Source organism: Ambystoma mexicanum, chromosome 11 (genome assembly GCF_040938575.1).
Source record: "Ambystoma mexicanum isolate Mex_15411 chromosome 11, UKY_AmexF1_1, whole genome shotgun sequence".
Lineage (NCBI taxonomy): Eukaryota > Metazoa > Chordata > Amphibia > Caudata > Ambystomatidae > Ambystoma > Ambystoma mexicanum.
The window spans coordinates 621,027,079-621,035,363 of NC_090934.1; positions in this window are offsets into that span (position 1 = coordinate 621,027,079).

Below are 8,285 nucleotides of genomic sequence, written 5' to 3' on the forward strand. Positions count from 1 at the left end.
TGGGGCAAATTGTACTCCAGCAGTTACCAAACCAATTCCGGCAGTTTCTTTTAATGAGGAGACCGGCTGTTACTGAGGGTCCAAGCTACGCAAGATGTGTCAGAAGGTAGACTGCTTGAAGGAGACAAGCTACTAAGAAATGAAATGGACAGAACACTTTACTCCAGAGACACGTTCTCCTGCTGTCGGATCACACCATTGTACAAATACTTTGCTTGTACACAACGACGGCACAAGCACAACGCAAACTAAGATATTGCTTAGACTAACTAATGAGGAGAAAACGGCAGGCGCTGGTGCATGAGGGGTGACGTATCATAACCTTCAGTGTTTTCAGTGCTCTGGAAGCATAGGTACCTGCCAAATTAGCCCTTGTGCAGGGCGGCATTAATTCAAAACTACAGGACCCTTTTGGAGAAACTACACATGGTGATTTAGGAACGACTCCTGCCACCATTCACACACTGATCTTATCTGTTCATAGCTACTGCTGCTACCTTGAAATGTCAAGGCCAATTGGTCTGTGACCATATATGACCACACACATATCACATACACACCATTGGAACAGCAGCTCTGCACTGGGTTTTACAGCAGTATATCTGGTTGGTGCACTCCCAGGTATAGCAGAACTGTTCCAGCTAGACGTTGGTATAGATGGCCATCACTGAATAGCTTTCACAGCCAGGCAGATACTTGTATTGGGAATCAAAGGATACAAAGTGTACCACAATCCCAATGGACCTTGTCTCCTTTAGTGGCATATAATTTGTTTTAATCTCATGGTGAATGCTTTGACTAGGCCTCATCTTGGGAGAACTGAGGAATTTGGTTAGGGAACAAGTAAAAAGAGTAGAACGAATATTTTTTATCTATGGGATTTATGAACCACAAACCTAGATGGGAAGCAGCAGAGCACTGTATAAAGGGGACATGCCCAGGGGTCTCAGGTAGCGTGCAGGGGTAGCAGCGGTAGCTGGAATGAGGAGGGGGAACATGGGATGAGGGAGTTCTGAAAGGCAAGAAATGGTGTTTATTGGAGCAATCATGTTATTCTTATTGCTCCACTCAATACTACTGAATGACCTGAGGATTAGGGTCATATAGGCTTCTTAAACTGGTTGAAGAGACAGGGTCCATAGCATCAAGAGATATCATTTTTAAGTTTGTTTCATAGCTGATTAACTTTTCAAGACCTAGCAATTCACACTCCATGTGTCATGTCTGTCACCTATTATGCAGTGTTGTGTGAGCAGGAAAAGGAACTGCTGACGTTGCCTTTTGTTGACGATGCCCTACTCTATTGCTGGTTATTCTTTTGGATGCCATTATTTAACCATACCGCTGAGTTCTCTGGCAATCTTCCAGGGGTCTCTGAATGCATCTGAATGGCTGTCCCTCCATCTTGCACCGCACCACTGGCATGTTTTTCTACCCAATTCTAAAATAACGTCGTCTTTCCTTGGGTGATTTCATACTGCTACCTTGTTTGCAAGTTGTTAGGATGGTTTCTGTTAGCCCTCGATTTGGAATATGAGATCACAATCTACCCAAATACTGTCTTCCAAAAGCATCCAGATGCTCACCTAATAGTAGCTGTCATTGAGAATTCAAGGTCATCTCAAAGGAGGTAAGGTATACTGACGCTTGTACACTACAACATCATATTACCGAGATTAATGGAAAGCCCACACAGCAATGTATTACACATGTACCCTTAACTATGTGTTGCAGGAAAATGTTAAGTGGACTACAGATAATCTGCAAGATGTATGTGTGAAGTATTGTCGTGCCTGTCACACATTAAAAACTGGTTACAGATCTCTAGGTCACCAGTGTGGGAAACCCCGTGTGGGAGGCGCACACATCATAGTATCCATGACAATACCATTGGTGTCAGTGTATCTGCTGTCTGGAGATTAGTCCAGTAAGTAGGCGTCTACCATCTGGGTGGGTTCACAATTTCATGCCAGTGGATTGACTAATGCAAGAAAGGCTTACAGAGGGTAACAGATGCGAGACGACTAACTTTGCATCAATTTCACTCATTTCACGACCACAAGAAACAGGGGCTGGCAGTTGCTGGCGTGTTGTGTTGATGTCCCCAACTCTTCCTGCAAGGATAGGACCAGTTATCTTTGGAATCAGCATGGGTAAGGTAAGAGAGCACAGTGCTGAGCCTCTCCCTAGTCAAAATGAAGGTGGAGGCTGGCATCCCCAAACACCAGCAGAGCTTCCAGGAGATTCACCTTTAATATCCCTCTTGTTCATTCTTCTCAGCCCATACCCAAAGTAGGGTAAAAGATGAAAGTGGTCTAAGTTCCAAATATCATGGTTGTGCCCATTCAGACATTTGGAGTTCCCAAAGTCAAAGACCAGTTACATCCACACCTACCGAGGCATCCACCAGGGCTTTCAGTCAGGTGTGAACTGTAGGATGATTCAGACATTAGTCAAACATTCGGTCATACTTGCTTCTCACAACTGCATTCCTTCTTCCCTGAGGAACAAGGAAGCCATGACTATGTAAGGCAACATATGTGACCCACTCAATCTTGCTGGGCACACTGCTAGGATGTTTGACTCAGTACTGGATTTATACCGGGCATCCCAGTAGGGACACTCCTGGAGTAAAACAACCTAACTAGAATCATACACAAAATGGTAGCAAAACCATTGTTTTGCGACATAGCTGAATATTGCACGGGTTGGGCTCACTCATTCTGAAACGTTTCAGAATTCACACGTATGGTTATGCTCCAATGAGGTCTTTGATGAAGACTCAAGAGGGATGATCAGTTTACAGGCCAGGAAAAAAAACCCATCACTAATACATTGGTCCTGCCCCAAAGGAAGAGCTCCGGGCTCTCTCAAGTAATGCTAGTTAGGTAAATGCTGCTTCCCATGACCAGACTCCAATGCACGGGTTTCTTTGATCATGGAGTATACTTTCGTAACTGATGACTTGTGAGTTCTCAAGTGAGTTGAGAATCTTTAAACCTTTCAGAATTTCAATGGTATGTGTTTCATATTGAACTGCAGTTCCAGCGTGAATTTTGAATAAAAATGCTTGTGTCTAGCATTGGAAGATTACAAGAGGAAGAAAATACATATGTACTCCCCTATAAATGAGTTCAAATTACTGGTCAGGACCAGTGGTGGAAATGGTCAAAATGTTGTGGGGGATTCCACAAGGCCCGGGGTGGGGGCAGAGTACGGGGGGGGCAGTGCCCGAGGAGGCAGGGTTTGGGGGAGGGGTGGAGCTGGCAGTTGACCTCCGATCAAAGGAAATGTCCAAAATAGTTTAAAATGGTGCAATTTCTTTCATGCTGCTTCTTTTCCAAACTATATATTCAATTCCACTTTAAACTACTTCCATGGCAATGGTGATGAGTTACTTCACTATGCAGATAATAGTTTTGACCAGTGTGCCTGAGTAAATATTATTTAAAATACACAATTTGCATCATATTTTATAAAAGAAACTCCCCCCTGGGTACTATTGAATCGAGGTGATTTCGGTTCGCCATAAGCAACGTTTTCTTTTTACTTGAAGCACACCTGGCACAGGCCTGCAGCTCCCCTCTGAAAGCAGTTGGGTGGCTGCATCATGTGGGATAGTTTCAATGTTGATAGGGGTATTTATTTATCATACAATGTTTGTTGGATACCTGTATATTTATTTATTTATGCACTGTTTGTCGAATACAAGTATCCGACAAACATTGCATAAATAAATAATCTGGGTCCATGTATCCGACAAACATTGCATAAATAAATAAACTGGGTCGTGGCTGAGGACTGTAACTTCCTCTGGTGACCCCTTGCACGGGGACACCAGAGGAAGTCACAGTTTGCGTGTCCTGCAGCTGTGACCTGTATCAAAGTACTGCTGTGTACACGTAGGGAGGCAGATCCAGCAGAGTGCTCATGGCGGCAATGAGCTGCTACGCCCCCCGAGATCCGGCTACACATCTGGTGCCAGATCTCGGATCCGGCGAGAGCTGGCCCAATGACCAGCACTGGTCAGAACCTGTTAAGGAGGGGAAAATGGGGAGTAAGTAACAGAAAATTGAAGAGCGAACCTCAATTTTTAGCCAAATAATCATGAGTTCACTGCTGCTATTGCCCTCCAAATACACATTTCTGTTTGCTCTGGCACAGATAGTGTTCAATGGTTGTTTATTGATTATGCCTTTTTTTTAAATAGTTTTTTTAAAGTATTTCTATAGGTCACAACGTTGACGTAGACATGATGGGCTTTCTTGTTCAGACACTGACATGCTGGTGTAGTGTCAATGTTTCCATTGTAACGCATTTGACTAGACAAAAGCTAGGGGTCATAGTGCGAGAATGCAAACTTTCTTACAAAGAATGGGTGCTAGACACTAACCTTTCCATTGAGAAGACTGTATATCGCGATGGATACATAAGTGTAGGTTGGTGGTTACACTGACCCTTCATCGTATGATTTTATTCTGAGATTGAGTAAAGGACATAGTAAGCTACCACTGTGACTCTCTACATTTAAATAATTTATTGAAATGGCCAATGCCTAGAACTTATAGCAGGAAAGCTGCCTGCTGGTGTAGGATCACTCCCAACGCACGCTACATGTATGTGTATATCTTCCAAGTAACAAGAGATTTACATTTATTTGTAAATCTTAAAATTAACCAGAGGTTTAAGTGAGTGTTAAATAACAAGAAATGAGTTCTACTACCTATTCTTGTCAATGTTTAGAACACAATTATTTTTTACAATTGTTTTTACAGTCCTGGAAGTAAAGATTACCTTTTAATTTTATTTAATTCACACTGTGACGCTTGTCAGTACTTTCAGGCTCCTTGTTCACAGGGAAGCAGTGCAACAGTGCATAGGACATTGTTAAGTAATGTTTTTTTAGGTTCTGCATGTGTGCAGATGCGAATGAAAGGAGAGCATATAGGGTGACCAGATTTAAAAAAGTAAAAAACCGGGACAGGGCAACTAACATAAAAGTAGGACTAACTCTTGAAAATGGCTGTCAAGGCACTACACTTCAGTAACGGTTGTAAGAGAAAGGGGATTAAGTGTTACTGTTCAAATAAACATACTATGATTAATTTATCACAAACTAACACCATCTTAAGTTGTAAAATGAATGATTTCTTCTTTGCGAGCTGTGCCTGCCAGCTATGAAGACCTACTAACAAAAACAGCGACCACTGCAGTTTCCAATGGAATCATAATCTTGACAAAGGGGGAGAGAGCGCCAATTTCTGGGACAGTCCCGGCATAAACGGGATGTCTGGTAACCCTATACTTAAAGATGCACATTTAGGGAAACATTTGTCACATTAGATATCTAAGCTAAAAAACGAGCCGAACTTTGGTGACAAAAAAATAGCAAATGTCGCAAATCTGTGTATACTTCTGGTATTATTGTTTGCTTCCTTTCTCTTGTTTCTTACTAACTAGTGTATACAGGAATATTTCACATCAATCACGTCAACAAAACGAATTCTATATCATATTAGGGTCATTATTGGCATCTCCAAATGTACCTCTCTCAGAGCCTGTTCAGAGGAAGAGTGGCAGATGTAACTACATTATTTTGCTACATTACAAATTCCGGACCTCGGCTACATTCATTGAATTGTATTCGACATTATTTTAGTTATCCCTATCCTTTAAGTATTATCAATTGAGACTGTGAAACTGAACAGTTTAAACAGTTAAACAGTGTAAATATTATACCAGGGTGGATAAAGTAAGACATATGATTTTTCTTCTCAACCTTTTCTATAGAATTTCTAGAATATGCGGGAGGAAAACCTCCCAATGTTTGTGAAGACTGCACAGCTTTCTAGTATTTTAAAAGTGCTCAGGTAGATTTCCTTTTGATATTCTATAATTCATACATAAAAGTTGGGTGACGTTGTCTGATAGCAGCATCTCGAAAAACTGTTCAATTTGTTATTTTCATGAGATCAACTTAACATGTGAAAAATACAATACAATGCTATAAATGTCTCCACTTGATCTGGACCAAGGGGATCTGAACCCACATCACTATTCCAACGACCAATTACTCCATTCAGTTTAGTAATGCAACAACCTCCTTGAGGTATTACGTTTCTCTGATTTATCCATGGGGACCTTCCAGATAGGGCTGGATAACATTATCATCAGTCATTATCTCCGAAAACAAGTTAGAAAGCTTGAGCAATGCCCCATTTATGCGATGCTAATGATATTTTATTAGTAAAGTGAATTTATCATTGTCTATCTCAGATTTGGTTTGCGGTAACGAGTAAGTAGGCAGAACTATTTAATTTAGCCAATTCTAAATGTATGTCTAATAACCAAGGAACCTTATTCGCCTTTTCATTTTGTATTCATTTAGAAATTAATAGGTATTTTTTTTACAGATATTTAGGTACAGTATAACTGGCCTTACTCAGATTTCATATTAAATATAGCCAATTCCCAGTTCTTTATGTATTGTATAATTCGGAGATGCTATAGGGTGACACTGTACGCTCTTACAAAAAGAATTCTCATTTATATGTAACTTTTCGTTTTTGTTAGTGTGTTATAATTATTAACGTTGATCACTAAACTTTTATAAAAATGACAACAAATTTAATTCAATTAAAACTACGTTAACGAGAGATAAAAGGGACATTTAAGGCATACAATTCAGAAGAAAGAAAAAAACAAGTGAATCACCATGGCCATTCCCCATTGCAGATAGTCAATCTTTTATCACTCACGTCTAATAATATGGGTCTTATTAGCCCACCTTTCATAGAGCAATCTTGCTATGCCTCAATTCTGATGATGGTATCATCACGGACCCCAAGGCCCAATAGGCCCAAAACGTGTCCTCTTCAGTAGTCTCCATTGAATAAATAAACGTATTAAAAGTCATGCTATAAGAATCATACAGCGCAGGACATTGAGTGAGTAAATGCCTTGTCATTTCCGGTGTTCCACCAGATTTACATACTATACAGTTGCATTTATTTCTAGGTACCCCAAGCCTATAGACTGCAGACATCAAAGAGGGAAGCTGATTGAATCGCAATATAATAATACATCTCTGGAGCCTACTATAGGGTGCCACACGTAAGTATCTTTGTGGTGCATGCATTTTTAATCCTTGTGCCACAAATTCAGTGAACATCACTTTTGTCACCAAGTATTCTATATGTATTCTCCAGTCCCATTGCAAGGCTTTAGTTTTAAGCAACTTAATTAAGATCCCCCTTTTGCTTTTAGGTCAGGTTGGCAATCTTTACTCTTAAGGAACAGTTAACTCTCAGTCATAAAGGTTCGTAGCATTTTTATATTACTTAATTTATCCAATAATCAATTCTTGAAAATAATATCATGATTGTATATTCTTTGGAAAGTAACAGTTTTTTAAAAAAAGAGGTTGCTTTCTTATTTCTAGCAAGACACATAAATAGGGAATTCCTAATTCTAATCTAACGGCTTGTATCAGGACTGCGGGACCAAGGCCAAGAGCAGGTCTCCACAACTTACCCTCTAACATGTTCAACCATTCCATTTTAAATTCATAAATGTGTCCAGGTTGCATAAAATGCCTTGTGTTAAACTGTCCCTGAATGTAATAGTCCCATTACAAAACGCCACCCTGAGTACTTATAAATTGTTTCACCGTGGACAATCTACTTATAACATTCTTACAGACGGTATGTTGTGTAACAGAAAGTTGCTTTTTGGTACTAATGGTGGACTCTAGATATTTAAAAGCAGTAACCTGCTCAAATGTTTTGTTCTCTATAAACCAGAGACTTTGTTCTTTGTGGTTTACCAGACACAATTATTTTGGTTTTCTCCTGGTTGAATAGCAGGTCAATTTACTTAGAATAGCATGCTCTGCAGACCAATTGCTGTTTGATCTAAAATCACAAGTTCATCAGCATAGCTCAGCCAAAGTATATAATCAAACCCTAGTCTAGGGGGGAAATTGTGTGCTGATGCGAGTGTTTCATTCAAGTAATGTAATGTAAAGTAATGTAACGCATCATTTGTATAGCGCTTTTCACCATTAGTATAGTCGCAATGCGCTGTAGGTTGAACACCCTCGGGGGATCGGAATCCGGGTAGGGGAAGAAATTCGAGGAGGTGCTAGTATGCTTGTGTGCATATTCGCCACTATGACTATAAGAGGGGTAGACATGTCCCTCTAAGCCACACATATCGAGCTGGCATGTGGATGGGTGGTGATGAGTGGTCTAGAGGGGTATACAAGAAGGGAGAGAAATTATGTG